Below are 15,530 nucleotides of genomic sequence, written 5' to 3' on the forward strand. Positions count from 1 at the left end.
AATGTTACTTTATACGGGCGTAAATGTAATTTAGAGGCACTTAAAGGAAGCTCTATACTTAGCATGACTCTTGGCCAGCAAAAGCAGGTTGATCCCACTCATTTTGGGATTGCTAATTTGCCGTTAATTAGGAAGATTGATTCTGTCCTGTGATGCATAAGCCCAGCCCCAAATGCATTTTTCTCTTTTCTGGAGCACTTTCCTAGTCATCACTGTCATTGCAAATGTGTAGCTGTGTCACGGGGCCCCACGAAAGAGAAGCGCTTTGTGGCTTCAAGAAAGCAAGTAGCACCACTTTGCTGGTTTTGTTTTATACTCTGAAGCCCATGCTGGCATTATTTTAAGTAAACTGCTCTAGGCCGTTTGATGTTTTAAAAATTACACCATGAAAGCTGTGCTCTTGATTTGAATGTCTAGTGAAAGAAACCCTTTTATACCAAAAATTCTTTATTTTCTTGCAGTAAGTGCTGGTCTCAGATACAATGCACCCGTCGAGGTTGTGCTGTTCTGTACAAAACAGCCTTTATTTTTCAGTGGGCGAACTGTTTGTCTTCCCTGTGATATACGGAGTTTGCTGTTATAAGGTGTTTTTCTCCCACTCTCTTCTCTTGCCTGATGACAAATGTTAATCATTTGACTGTCCTTTGCGACAATTACTTTAACTAAGATGAGTTATATTCGCATTATTGGAATGGAGTCAGGGAATCTATCAAAACTAGTGAGAGGAAAATTCCTCAGAATGTTTTTAAACACAGTCATTAAGAATTGGCTGAACCAACCCAGAAGAGAACGTGGGTACTCAGGAGTGCGAAGGAAACCACTTACTGCAACTCTGATGCCCACAATTGCCAGCAGGACAGCAGGTGACTTGGAACCACATAATTCAGTTCATAGTGGTGGAAACTGGGTAATAAAAACAACATCAACCCTACAAAGAAAGGTCTACTTTCACTTTTATACCTCACGTGCTCTGTAATGTTACAATAAACACACCCACGTTTGCTTTTTGTTGATCCTCACCAGAGGATTTTTTCTTTTTTAGAAATAGTGTTTTTATTGATTTTTAGAGAGAGAAGAAGGGAGAGGGATAGAGAGATAGAAACATTATTCATCAGCTGCCTCCTGCATGCCCCATCCTGGGGATTGAGCTGGAAACCTGGGCATCTGTTCTGACTGGGAATCAGACAGGTGACCTCTTGGTTTATGGGGTCTACACTCAACCACTAAGCCACACTGGCTGGGCCAGAGAATATTTTTTCCATTGATTTTTTAGAGAAAGTGGAAAATAGGGAGGGAAGAGGAAAGAGAGAGAAAAAAAAATCAATGTAGAGAGACACATCAATTGGTTGCCTCTCGCACACGCCCCCAACAGGTCCAGGATTGGAACCTGAGACCTTTTGGTGCTCAGGCCAATGCACTAACCACTGAGCACACTGGCCAGGGTACTTTCTATGAGTGCTCTTGTTTGTACTAATAGAAAGGTATACATATATATGATGAACATTCATGAACAGTATGTAAATATTTACATTGAAAGTCAGTGACCTAATTCATGATTACTCTTATATCTTTCCTCTTCCTTAACAACCTCAATAGTTTGACAGACTTTTCATAATTTCATTTTATGACTCCAGAAACAAGTTGAAAATTACTTTGCTGGGCTCCTTTTAAATGTGCTACATATGACCTTAAAATCAAAACAGAACACGGTATATAAAAAAACCTAGACACTTGAGGATGTGAGCGTGGGAAATGAGTGTTCATGCATAAGACGAGGGGCACTGAGGATGTGTGTCTGCATCTCATCAGCCTGGCTTTCCGCGTCATGTGCTCAGTAGAAGAGCCTTTGATTGTGGCTTTCCTCGTGACTTAGGGACCCTTGCTGGCCTGGGTGACGTTGCTCAGTGTCGCTGGGAGTTCTTTGGTACTTCGGTAGTTTCCTTTTATTTCTGGATATTGCTAAATGTTTTATGTACCATTGCCTCGTGTAATCAACTCTATTTATTTCTCTGGTCTGTTGTCTGTAGATAAACTTTAATTCCCAACTAGCTTCTCCCTTCCAGCCAGTAATCTGTCGAGATGTCACCCCTATCATCAATAGGGGTATGTTTTGTAAATCCAAACTTACTGTAATACTAGCCAACATGAAATGTAATTGGCAGATTCAACTTGCTGTTTCCTTCAAAACCACACATTCAGTCTGTTGACAAACATTTATTGAGCACCGACTATTGTCCAAGTACACGTGGTACCAGGAACAGGACATGATGTATTCGAGAGTGGGACAAAACAGATCCTCTGTCCTCATGGAGTTTTAAGTTCAGAATCAAATGTAAATGACAAAGGTACAAAATCATTACATTCATTTCTCAGAAGTCAGAGTGTATTTCCCCTAAAGTTCAGTGTTATCATTATATATCGAGTCCTAGCCATACCCACAAAAGCCTACACGACATCCTCTTCTGTATATCATCAGAAACATATCTCCTCCGCCCAGACAGTTAGGAGAGAAAATAAAATGAAAAACGGGAAGCAAGTTGCATGAACTAGGAAGCTCACACTCCTTCCCCGACAGGTCAGAGCCAGCTGCCGCCGCCGGGGCTTGTGTTTCTTGCCTTTTGGGAGGAAGGCTGTCTCTGCCTCTGTCCATTCTTGGTCCCTCCATCCCCTCTCCTGCCCCATTGATGCACTGCAGCGAAATTCAGCTATTCATGAGAATGAGACACGTGGAAGTAAAATGTCTTTGAGAGGTTTTCTCACATTGGTGTGACTATTTGGGCAGTTTGACAGACAATAGATATTTATAGTGCTAGGTGCTAGAGAGAGATTGGCAAACCCAAGAGACAGAATCCCTGCCCTCATGGAATCTCCAGTCCACTGAGGAAGACAGACAGACATGGTTAAATTAATTATTCTTTGTTTTAGTATTAATGTGTGTCATGAAATAATCTGTGGTCATTTGGGCATGAGCTGTGAGTCACCTTCTTTTTGATCTCCTTTATAAGCAGTGCCCCTTACTTTCTAAGAGCTCCCAGGGTTAACGGTGCAGTCCTCGGCCACGGAGAATGGAGTTGGCCCACAGTGGAAAGATGGAAGATGCCATTTTAGATTAGTTCTAAGTAAGCCAAGCATGACAATATTGACTACGTTGAAATCATACCTTTCTTTAAAAAGTATCTAAGTACTTCATGTACATTATTAAATTGCTCCTCAGAAGAGTCTTCTCAGATAAGGATCATATCTATTTGAATATCCACATATAGAAAAGGTTAAGGTAACAGAGGGTATACAACCTGCTTGGCATCATCTAGAAGAATCCGGGATATTACACTGGTTTATGGGCACACACAGGTAGTAATTGGTACTTTTTCATAAGTCACTCCTTATGGAGGGGCAGTGAATAGAATGGAGAGATTTAGAACAAGAAGGATCTGAGCCTGGCCAGCGTGGCTCAGTGGTTGAGCATCAACCTATGAACCAGGAAATCATGGTTCATTTCCCAGTGAGGGCACATGCCAAGGTTATGGGCTCCATCCCCAGTGTGGAGTGTGCAAGAGGCAGCCAATCAGTGATCCTCTCTCATCATTGATATTTCTCTTTCTCTCTCTCTTCCTCTCTGAAATCAGTAGAAATGCATTTTTTTAAAAAAGAAGGATCTGCATTTGTATCTGTCTCACTATTAACTGTCTGTTTGAACCTGAATTTGAAGCCTCAGTTTCCCCATCTGTCAAATTGCAATCATGCTTTTGATTGAGAATATTGTTGTGAAAACCATAACACTTGATAGGAGTTCTAAAAAGTACCTCTCATTACTATGGTTGTTGTTTTCATGTTTGTTGCATTACATTTTTATTCTCTTCATATTCTTGGAAGAACCTTGTACATTTTCCTGCAGATAGCAAGAGATTAATAAATATGATTAATTAACAGCTAGCATAGAGACTGAATGTGAAGAATTTTCAACATCTTTTCTGAAAATAATTCCTCACACTGTTACGTATGATTTTTATTTTATAAGGTTTTTAATGCATTTAATGATAGAATATTTTACAGAGGCACTCTCTCACACACACACAAAAAGACAAAGAAATGTCTCCAATAATTTGAGTACTTACTGGCTTTTGAATTCCCATGTCTGAGGGAAGTTAGTATCATGGCAAAATGGTCGTGAAAACCAGAAATTCTGGCAGGCTCTAAAGATATTTTTTTCAGAAGTATACTTTACTAGTAGCTTTCTCTAAGCCTCTGTTCACCTATGTTATTTATCAAATGTTTAAACTTACATACCTGAATTTTATAATATGTACATTGAGGTACAAACAGCTGACAGGATCTACTGCCGGATTCTAAATATAGAGAAAATAACTTATTATGATCATCTTAACACATTTAAAGAAGAGAGAGGACAGGTATTATTTTCAGAGATCAAGTTACATTCCTGAGAGAGTCTCCTGGTCACCCATCATTTCTTATATTAAAATATGTTGGGCCTGTCCTTTACCCTCTCACTCTCAGATTTTGCGTGCGTGTGTGTGTGTGTGTGTGTGTGTGTGTGTGTGTGTGTGTGTGTATGAAGAAGGTGAGTTAACATCAAAATACTGCGAGAGAAACAACACATCTAATGAATTCAGCCCGAGTTCTTGAAATGGTAGATAATATTTTCTTTACAAGATTAGTAAGGTCTGAAGAGTAGCAGGAATTATGTATAGCTGTTATTTTATGATCAGTTCATTTGTGTATGGTTTCTTTTGCCCTTTGACCTTATTTCCCACTCAGAGCCTTCAATTCTCTCTTTCCTCCTGCCCAGTCTTACCTTTGTCCAGATTCTCTGCTGGCTTCCTGTGAGCCTCTCTTTGCAACAGCCCCCTTGCTCCCTCATGCCGCTTATGTCTGTGTCCCTGGTTTATAAACACCCCCACATCACAGCCCCTCACACCACGGCAGGCCCACTCCCATCTTCAAGGCGGTCAGCCTCTTGGCAGGATTGACAGGCCTTGCAAATCTTTGGGCTGCTGTAATAAAATCTCCAGTTCCTGAGATTTATGAGGTCAGATGCATGTAGAAGAGGAAACACCTACAGTTCATGAAATTGTAAAGAGTGCCAGGCGCACAGAGGAGGAAACGATGCCCGCATTCTTGACAGTTCAGTGTTTTGCCAATGTGGTTTTGTTTTCTTTAATTTGTCATGCAGGCATTGCAGGTATTCAAATGGCCAATTCAGGTGGTTTTTGGAGTCTTTGAAATATCAGTTTACATAATTAATAGAAAGATACCAGCAGGTGACTGTGATGTGATTATAAAGTACAGTTCTGGCTGTTGGGTGTATTGAATACTTTTAAATGAAATATGTGGAGTGTGTGTATGCATGCAATGTGTTTAAATGAATGCAGCCTTTCCAATCAGCCAGAGAGAGAGAGAGAGAAAGGATGTAAATTGCTAGCATGTGTTGTTCAAAATGCAAAAGTCGGAAAGCAATATTGATCTGTGCTGTGGATGTTTATTTACATCAGTTGCACAGTGTTAAGATGTCTGGCCATAATTATCAAGTCCTGCCCACCTGTCAAATCGCAATTGGGTTATTTCCCCATTGTCTTGCCGCAGTAAATCTTCAGGTCTGGATGGGCATTAGACAAATGGAAAAAGGCTACTTCCCCAGAACATGTAATTCATTATGGAAAACAGGTGCCTGCTGAAGATTTTTTGCTTTAATGCAGACATATTTTATTATTCATAAAATATTAATGGGAGTAGTCGCTACCCGAGTTGTGTGGGTTGTTTTCATGTAAAATTTTCTGTTTTAATATGAGAAGGGACATGGTAAGGATTCTCCAAATCTTGCTCTTTGAAAAGGTAAAACCTTTCCATAAATAGTTTCATTCCCTTGCCCTCCCAAAATAGGTTCAGGCAACCCTGGCTCCCACTTACGTCATGTGTGAAAATAAGTCTGCTTCAGTGTTGTATTGCGGTGGATGTTCCGTCCAGATACAACCTTGCAGGAGGGACAGAGTGACCTTTCCAGAAAAAAAAAAATGAAATGAAATATACTTTCATTTTCCAGAAATATGCATGCAAGTAAAAATTTGACAGCCTGGAAGAACATACGCAAATATATCTTTTTATTTGAAGATAAAAAGAAGCAGGGCTGGGTAGGAAAGGGAAAAAACCTGTGAAAAAACGGATGATGCAGTTTTTACGAATAAGCAGCTTAATGTATCTTGGCACCCACAGTAAGCCTTGTAGGAGCTCAAAGTGCCTCAGGCAATCTGTGAGCAGAATAGCAATTTTATTACTTTGTCATTAAACCAATTTCACAGCAGTATTGTTTGTTAATGAGCAGCGGCAAACGAGCGAAGATGTCACACACTGGAATAGCAGAGAGATTTGTGACCCAAGCTCACAGCACTAAGATGGAAAGACCAAGGCTATAAAAAAGGAAATACTTTGGGATGAAATGCAAAGTCTATACAGCAGAGCTTGTGTTTATGAGCTACCATTTTGCTAAGAGCTGTGAGAGAAATAAAGGTCTGGAAATATGCAGTTAAAACAGGGCCTATAAAATTAAAACCAAATTAAAGTATAGCAGTGGATTACTGCACAGACTGTACTCGACAAAATATATTTTAAGTGAGGAGGTGAAATCTAAATCAGTTTTGTTTGAATTTGGTTGGTATTTATGAAATTCAATAAAAAAGGAAAAAAAATATCCAAACAAAGCAGCTGCCTCCCCCTTCTGTGGTCCATGAGCCATAAACATGCATCACTTTGAGGAAATCCAACTTGCCAATCCTTAAATAATTAGCAACTTCTTGATTCACACGGTCACCCCCCGTCTCCACAAGGGCCCTCTCCGTGACATTATCTATTCTCAGGACCTTGCACACGTACAGAACACTCAGGGAGCTGTCTGCCTGAAGCCCAGGAATCAGGTGCGCCTAGCTGAGGCCGGAATTGAGCTCATCCTTTTTTGCCTCCTTTTTTGCATTTATTTTTTATTTTTGTCTTTGGTTTTTCTTCTTTTTCCTTTTCCCATGTTTCTTCCTTTTCTTTTCCTTTTTCTTATTTTGGCTTCCTTCCTTCCTTCCTTCCTTCCTCGTTTTGGAGCCAGGGCTGGCCTCACAGCCTGAGGGATAGGAGCAGCAATGCCTGCAAGGTGCCCTGAGGTGAGTGCTGGAGGGGCTAGCTTCCCACATCCACGCAGGGAAAAGTGGTTCCTGCCACCAGCCTGGGATCAGACTCACCTCCTCCAGAAAGAGGGTGGGGTTCAGGCAGGAGCCTGGTAGGGAGGTGATCAACTCACAACTGTATCTCTATGTGCAGAGGAGATTGTTTTAGAACATGCTGCTTGTCAGACTTGCTCCGGAGCCATCCCACCTCTTTATCAGGAAAGCGCTTCCCCTGGGGGTGGGCCGGTTCCACGCTTTGAGCCTTGATGCTTAAACGTCCAGAACGGCGCAGGTGCTTCTTCCATAGGAAGGGCCCGACAGCTCCGCACCCCCAGGTCCACAGTTAGTCGTGGTCAAGTTTGACGCACCAGATGGATTAAGGCTTGTGGCAAATCTGTGGGACAGTAACCACTGGGACCACATCCCAGTTCTCACATCGCAGGTTGACTTGAGATGTGTATTTTCATATTTTTCTCTCATGATCTCCAGCTTGGATTACTAAGGTGTTTATTAATTTTTTTCAATTTGCTTTGGTCCTGTGGTTTTCTTTGCTTTCCTTTCTGCCCGTTTTTTTTTAAAGTCATTTTTGGGCCGATTTGGTGAAAGGGGACTCTGTGGGAACCGCTCCCGGCCACGATCTAGGCAGCGCGCACAGTGGTGGGAGTTCAGCTTTAAGACTGTTTTCTGCCTGACAGGGCAGGACCCCCAGACAAATCACTGGCTGGCTCCGTGGTAGTTGGCAGCCATTCAAGACTGGTCTTGTGCCAGGAGTATTACTAGATAGCCAGACAGATCAATTCACTTTTACATTCCCGCCATTATTTATAGCCCCACTGTATATCTCCTCTTGCTTATGAAGTAATGATTAGCAAATACAGTACACATAAAACACGGGCATTTGTTCGGGAAGGGCTTCCTCCTGCTGATATTGCACATAGTTTCACAGGTCACAGCACCTTAAAAAGGACTTAAAGGGCATGTCTTGTGTAGCATTTGTCATCTGGAAAATGATGCTCCTATTCCATTTTTGAGTCATTGAAGAGGATAGAAAGGTTTTCCCATTGCTTAGGTTTCCTTGAATTCTCTGCGGCCTCCCTCCCCACAGAGGTGTCAGCCGAACTGGGACAGAGGGAGTTCACATGGCATGGCTTTCGATGTTGCCATTTAAAATGACTGCGTTGTGCTTCCCTTTTGAGTGTGTCAAGGTGAACAAACCAGTGCTGCTAGCATTTACGGCGCGGAAGGTGGCATACGGTTGGTTCATCATATGAGGAAACTGGCGGCACTCAGCCAAGGAGGACTTTGGCTCCCACTTTTATTTGTGTTTTGCCCTCTTTGCTCCTTATATTCTCTCCCTCCTCTCTCTCCCTACCCCCCAGAGCACATGATGTATATCAAGATGCTCCTTGGTCCTACTAAAGAATCTCAGCTAGTGGTGATCTGCCAGTTTCTGCGAGGGTTAGTACTGTGTGAATGCGCTTTAAGAGCCGTTAATACAGTTCCGAGTTAACGCTTTGGAGAACGTTGCACAGCTTGAATCATGGGGAGTGGTGGGGGAGAGCTTGACTTTTCCTGAAGGAGGTATGGTGGCCATAAACTAACCAATGGGAAGCCTGCATTCTGTAAGCCTGGTATCAAATCCATGCATTGACCGAGTCCCGTTTTCCTGTCAGAATAAGCATCTACGGCCAAAGAACCTAAGTACAGGATGATGCTATCAGAAAGAATAAGGGAACGTGGGCCAGAGCCTGAAAACATGGAGCTTGCTGGAAAACTGCTCTCCTTTCCTTGCTTCGTACCTGGGTTATTATAGAACTAGCGTTCCCGTTGCAGGAAAAATCCTGCAATAGGATTTCCTGCTGCACTCTACCCTGCCTCCGTTCCTCCCTTGTTGCCCGCCCCGCCTTCTCCACCAGCCCGCCTGCTTTTCCCTTCACCCCTGGCTTCTTTCGAAGCTGTCTTGATATGCAAATTAGACGCCATCTTTGTTGGGGTAATTTGCATACTCGTCCTGATTGGTTGGTGGGCGTGGCTTGGCTGGTGGGCATGGCTTAGGTGTAGCGAAGGTGCGGTCAATTTGCATATTTGTCTATTATTAGATTAGATGGCCTTTATCCAGGTGACCTTACAAGTCCCTTTTGCGTCCTCCGGCAACAGAACGTGCCTTGTATTGTACGTACAGCTTATTTCCACCTGTTGTTGCCAACAGCATGGTGACCTGTTATTGGTAAGGAGACTTACAACTCATGGGAATAAATATTGTTTGGAGGTAGGGTATTTTGTTGTTTGCTTCTAGAGGACTTTCCTATTACAGGTTTTATTACAGGCTTATATTTCAGGAGACATTCTTCTAAATCATTTAAAACACTGCACAGAAAGTTGCACCGTGTCCATTACAACGATAAGAAAAACTGAGGTTCCCAAAGGGACTTGCACAATTTCAAGCAAATATTAGTGAGAAAGGAAACAAGATGAGACTATGTCCCACCAGGAATTTTCGTTTGTTTCTGCCCTTTTAAATGAACTCCCATAAAATTTGACATTAAAAAAAAAGAAGGGATCTCAGGAGTATAGAATGAGGTGGGGAAAAAAAAACAAAAACCAACCCAATTTGGTTTCTTAATAAAATACTTCTTTACCACCTTGGCTTATATTTTAAAACCTTTGGGGGCACTTTTATATATGCTACCTCATAGGATTCTCACATAAGTCCTGTGACGTAAACAGTGTTTAAGTTATTATTCACTTTTTACAAAGTAGAAAATGCAGGCTCTTCAAGGTTTGGTGACTTGTTCTCGCCTGCAAAGCTTTTAAGTATGCGACCAGGACAAGACCTTTAGTGTCTGACTCTGAACCCAAGGCCCTCCCTTCCACTACCTCCGATTCCTTTCCATACTCCAGTGTCCTGTGGAAAGAGCTCTTAATTCTCTAAGTTAATGGAGGCATCTTTGCCCAATGAAAGTTATATTCCTCAGCCTAAATGTTATTGAAGTATATTCATTTCCACATCAGCCCACGTCAGTGACGGGGGACTCTCCGGATAGTCTGAGAATGTTTCTCCATGCCTGACCTTTGAGGGTGAGATTTCCCACAACTAAGCCCTCACTCTTAAGAGCAAAGTAAGTCAATTTTTAGTTCTCATTTTGCTCTATTTGGTGTCTCCGTGTAAGCTGTTCTTCCCTCTTCTTCCTAATTAGCACTTGAGTCTTTGTTTCTTATTGTTTTAGTGCTGACCGTCTAACTGTGCTCTTCTTGGCGGGACCGCTCAAATTTTTATTTTTTTCAATGATTGCTGGGAGGTCGCTAGTATATCAGTCTCCACACTGTTTTGAGTGTGGAGTTATTGCTAATTGCTGCTGAAATATGAGCTATGGGAACAACCCAAAAGGGTGAACCAAACTTTTTCCCACTTTGGGTCAAGAGTAGAAAGACAAAGGCAACAAGGCAAAAGCAACCTTGTGCACCAGATGTTAAAGTGAGAGGCGAAGAGCCTTGTTTGTGTTTTGCTTTGAAAATGGTATGAAAATCACACCCTCAAATGATTCCAAACCACATAAAACAGTACACAGTATCGGGAAAGCCGAGTCTGGGAGAGAGCTAGTGACTTACAGAACAGGCCCAGTGACTGTCTCTTGAACAGAACGTATGTGTGCAATTCATGTTCTATTGGAACTGATGGTTTCTCTCTCTGCTTTTCATACTTCTTTTGACCCTGTGATTGAGGGAATCCATGGGTGACGTAGAGTTCTTCCGGTCAGTCCTACATATTTCACAGGCGCTGCAGGACATCTTCTCTTGGTGACAACCCATCACCAGGGCACACACCTCATGGCCAGTTTTTTGTGCGTGGTTTGCCAGTTTTATTCTGCAGGGGCTGCATCCCAGAGAACGTGATGTACCACTTTTGATTAACGAATAGGAAATTGACGCGCTCTGCTTGACTCTTCAGGGTTGAAACTGAACAACAGAGTTTTATTTTTTTTTTCTGACGGGTCTGAAGCATTGGGGTGTGCTTTTCCAGTAGAAGATAGGTTCTTCTGTGACATCCCAGTCCTGCGTGTTGGTTGATTTTGAACCTCCGCCATGTATGTCCCATGGATCAGTTTCATTCTAAAGGATGTAGAACAACATGATTCCACGTGACTGTTGCAGAAGTTTCCTTTTTTTTTTTAAATGAAGGGATTCGTGTAATTTTTAAAATCAGGTGTTTCTAAGACTAAATTAGGCCAAGATTGTATTTCCACTTTCTTCACTTGGCAAGAATGAAGAATAAGAGATTGTCACCTGCCAAAAGTCAGTATGGAGGCTTTTCCCCACATTTGGGATCCGTGTTTAGACCCACCATCCCACACGTGCTCAAACTGAAGGGGTGTCAGCAGACCTGTCGTTATTAGTCAGCAAAACAGGTTCTGCATCAGTCTCACCCTCACCGTTCTAAGATTTCTGAGAATTAAAAAAGGTGGCTACAGAAGAGATGTATAGGTTGCTAAGTGTTGCTGGAACCTTAATCTCAAGCCCTTATTTCTCCTTTTTCTTATTCCAATTTTAATACCCATGCTCCAAACAATAGATATTTTACCTTCCATTGCCCTTGACTTCAAGGAACTCTGACTAGAGTAAGTATTTAGTCCTGTGTGCCTAAACATTTACATGAGTAATTTGTGAGCTCTGAACAAAGGCCCACCTATTGTGTTCATGCCTATCTGTGCTTATAACATCCTGAAAGATAAATCCTAACAAAATGGCCAAAAATTCAACTTGTTTTACTGATTACCTTTTTCCATTGACATTCTAATGGTGGTACATCATAGATAAAATAATGACTACTTGTAAGTTAATAACACAAATAAACTTGGAAGAGCATCCTCCAATGTTTAAGTGATATCAGAAATGAGTGTTATGATTGGGCCTCTGTACCCATAATCTGGAAACTAATTAGAATTGTTTTGGTGATATTGGGAATATTTCTAAGTATATTTTGTTTCAAATATGTCATTTATTTGGCTAAATATTTAGTGTTTACAATAAACACTAAATATTTAGCCAAATAAATGACATATTTTGATGTATAGCCTCTCCATTATACAGATGAAAAATGGTGAATCGATTAGAGGGGACAAATAGCTAAGAAATTGCAAACCAGGATTCAAATTTATCTCCTAATGGCAATCTAGAACCTTTTCTACTAAGTGTTTTAGCTAGAAGTATTTGCTTTCTCTGTACATTTGCTTAAGTCGTTTCCTTTTGCTGGTATGCTCCACATCCTGCTGTCCTTCCCATTTCCACCAATCAGAATCCTTCAAGGAGGAGCCCAAAGGCCCCGCCTCTTCTCCCTCTCACCTTCCTTGTGTCCATCCTTTCTGTGTGCCCGGGGCCACTCCTGCCATCGAGCCTCTTTCATCTGGTAGTGTGGTCATCTCTTTACTGTTCAACGTCACGCTTTCTGAGAGCAAGACTGAATCTTCTTCATCTGTGTTTGCCTTGCAGTGTCTGGAGAATTGTAAATGTTAGAAGTTTATTTTAGAATGATTTCAATATTTTTTCCTTGTAATTCTCAGATGATGTTCTGATGCCTTTACAGTACCAATTGGCCTTCACATTTCATCTTCAGGGCAACTCTTTGAAGTAGGTCATATAATTAATTCTCATTTTACAGCTGAGGATATGAAGACACAGAAGGTTAAAGAACTTGCCCAGCCCGGCTAGTGTGGCTCAGTGGTTGAGTGTCGACCTATGAACCAGGAGGTCATAGTTTAATTCCTGGTCCTGGCACATTCCCCGGGTGAGGGCTTGATCCCTACTGCGGAGCATGCAGGAGGCAACTGATCAGTGATTCCCTCTCATCACTGATGTTTCCATCTCTCTCTCCCTCTCCCTTCCTCCCTGAAATCAATAAAATATTAAGAAAAAAAAGAACTTGTCCAAAACCACACGTAATTGATATAGCCAGGGTTTGAGCCCAGGCCTCTAAATCCTATGCTCTTTCTATTAAGCTGTGCTGTTTTTCTCATTAAATAAAACTTAACAGATTGGTTGATAGGTGTATGTCTTGTTTCTCCAATTAAATCAGGAGATTCGTAGGGCATGAAATTAATCCCAACTTGAATGCTTTTTTTTTTTTTCTACTTGGCAAATGTGGCCTCTCCTACACCTTCTTCTTTTGTGTGCCTCTCCTAAGGCCCTCAGGGCATTGCCAAGTGGGCAGCAGACACTGAAAATATATTTGTTCCAGAGGATCAAGAATTGTATATTTTAGAGTTTGTCCACATCATCAAAGACTGTTAATAAGAGAAAGGAGGTAAAGCAGGAAAATCAGGAGACGGACGGGAGAAGGTACCAAGTGGATGATGGGAACGGGCCTCATTGTCAGCGGTGTGGCGGGGAGACAGGAGGAGAGGCTTCCGTTCTGAGTCTCCCTTGTCTAAAGAAACCCGAGCCAAGTCTATGGCACGCGCTTCTCACCATTGTGTTCATTTTCTTCAGGTCTTTCTTGCTCCCTTATTTCATTGACCCAAAGCCCTTTTAGGTTATGTTCAGGGCGATGATGAGTTGGTAGCCCCAGGTAACATTTTACCCGGGTATTTTCCTAGAGTGTGGTTGAAAGTAAAAATCTATTGAGAATTTCCTTTGTGGGGAAATTTAAGAAGTCTGAATTTCTAAGGTAGAGTTATGATCTGAATTTGGGGGTCCTGTGGTGGTCTGAATAAAAATTCAAATTTCGAAAGTACAACTCTCATATAATCCTGCACAATGGATGAATGAGAAAATTTGCTTGGACCTGCTGAGCCAGGTTCAGAGTGAGGCTTGTTTTAATGTATTTTTTCTCCACCAGTCAGACCATGTTCCTGTACCTATATCTCTTGACTTAAAATATTTTGAAAATGCTAACCACTGTAGTATTACATGCATGTACTTTCCATACTCTTTTTTTATTCATTGATTGATTTCTCAGGTGGAAGAAGAGAGAGGGAGAGAAAGAGAAACATTGATGTGAAAACATCTATTAGTTGCCTCCCATACATGGCCCAACCAGGGATGGATCGCACATCCTGGGTATGTTCCTTGACCGGGAATCAAACCTGAGACCCTTAAGTGCACGAGACAATGCTCTGACCATCTGGGCCACACCAGCTAGGGCTGTATTCATTCTTTGTTCTTCCTTAGAACCTATTGGCTTATGAATCTAAATAAGTGAAACGTTCTGATCTATAAATCAAGTCATTTCCAAGGCTCCGTTTTATAGGTTGGATCTAAAAATTGGCTCCATTTCCCTGCATCACTGGGAAATATCAGATAAAGGTTCTCTTAGAACCAAGCAAGCTTGTGATCAGAGTGTTATCAAGATGTCCCCTGGTTCCCAGGAGGTGTTTCAGCTGCAGACCTCTCTTAGACAGTAAGAGCAACCCGAAATATTCCTAACGTCTTAGTTCCCAATTGTGCGCACGCGCTTCTGTGTGTGTGTGTGTGTGTGTGTGTGTGTGTGTGTGTGTGTGTGTGGCTTATGTTCAGGCAGATCCTCCAAATAACTGAACACTATCTCCACCTGTTTCAGCAGCCCTCTCCCTTGTCCCTTCTCTGAATAACACTGCCGTTCTCACACATAGAGCGGCTTCCTTCGCCTAACTCTGTCCCTGTGGCCTTAGCAGCCCTATTTGCCACTCTAAAACTTTCGCTTACTTTTTCTGGAAAATAAAGGCTAGACACAGTGTGTATGCCAGGTTGACAGGAACCAACGCCACCAAGGGCGGGGTGTCCCCAGAGGCCAGGGAGAGGAGGTAACCGTCTTTTCGAATCTAAAGCTTGGCTTCTGCTTTTCCTCCGGCTCCTGTTTCTGTGTTACCTTCTGCACCGGTTTGCTGGGGCTGCTGTAGCAAAATACCACAGCCTGGGTGGCTTAAACAATAGAAATTCATTTTCTAATCCTTATGGAGCCTGGAAGTTTGAGAGCAAAGGGTGGGCAGGTTTGGTCTCCTCAGAGGTCCCTCTCCTTGGATTGCCCGTGGCTGCCTGCTCTGTGTCCTCACTGCTTTCTCCCCTGTGGGCCTGCAACCCCGGTGCCTCTTCCTCTTCTCAGAAGGACACCAGTCATATTGCCTCAGGGCCCTACTTTAATGGCTTCATTTTAACTTATCCCTTGTAAGATCTAATCTTCAAATGCAGTTACATTCTGAAGTCCTGGGGACTGGGCGTTCAACGTGGAGACCTGGGAAGTCAGTTCAGCCCATGGCTCCTTCTGGTCAGTCATAGATGTACTCTGCAAAAGTGGAGCCCATTCTACACATTCACACAGAACACAGGAAGTCAGATCTCAGGCCCACCTTGCCACTCACGAACAGTTGGATATGCATTATTGGATATGCTAAGTCT

General features: G+C 42.3%; 1 protein-coding gene across 2 annotated transcripts in view; it reads left to right on the plus strand.

Moving 5' to 3' along the window:
- MEIS2 (Meis homeobox 2) overlaps positions 1 to 15,530 on the plus strand; it is a 204,170-nt gene that overhangs the window by 162,992 nt on the left and 25,648 nt on the right. The window lies entirely within an intron of this gene.

This window comes from Eptesicus fuscus, chromosome 5 (assembly GCF_027574615.1).
Source record: "Eptesicus fuscus isolate TK198812 chromosome 5, DD_ASM_mEF_20220401, whole genome shotgun sequence".
Classification (NCBI taxonomy): Eukaryota; Metazoa; Chordata; class Mammalia; order Chiroptera; family Vespertilionidae; genus Eptesicus; species Eptesicus fuscus.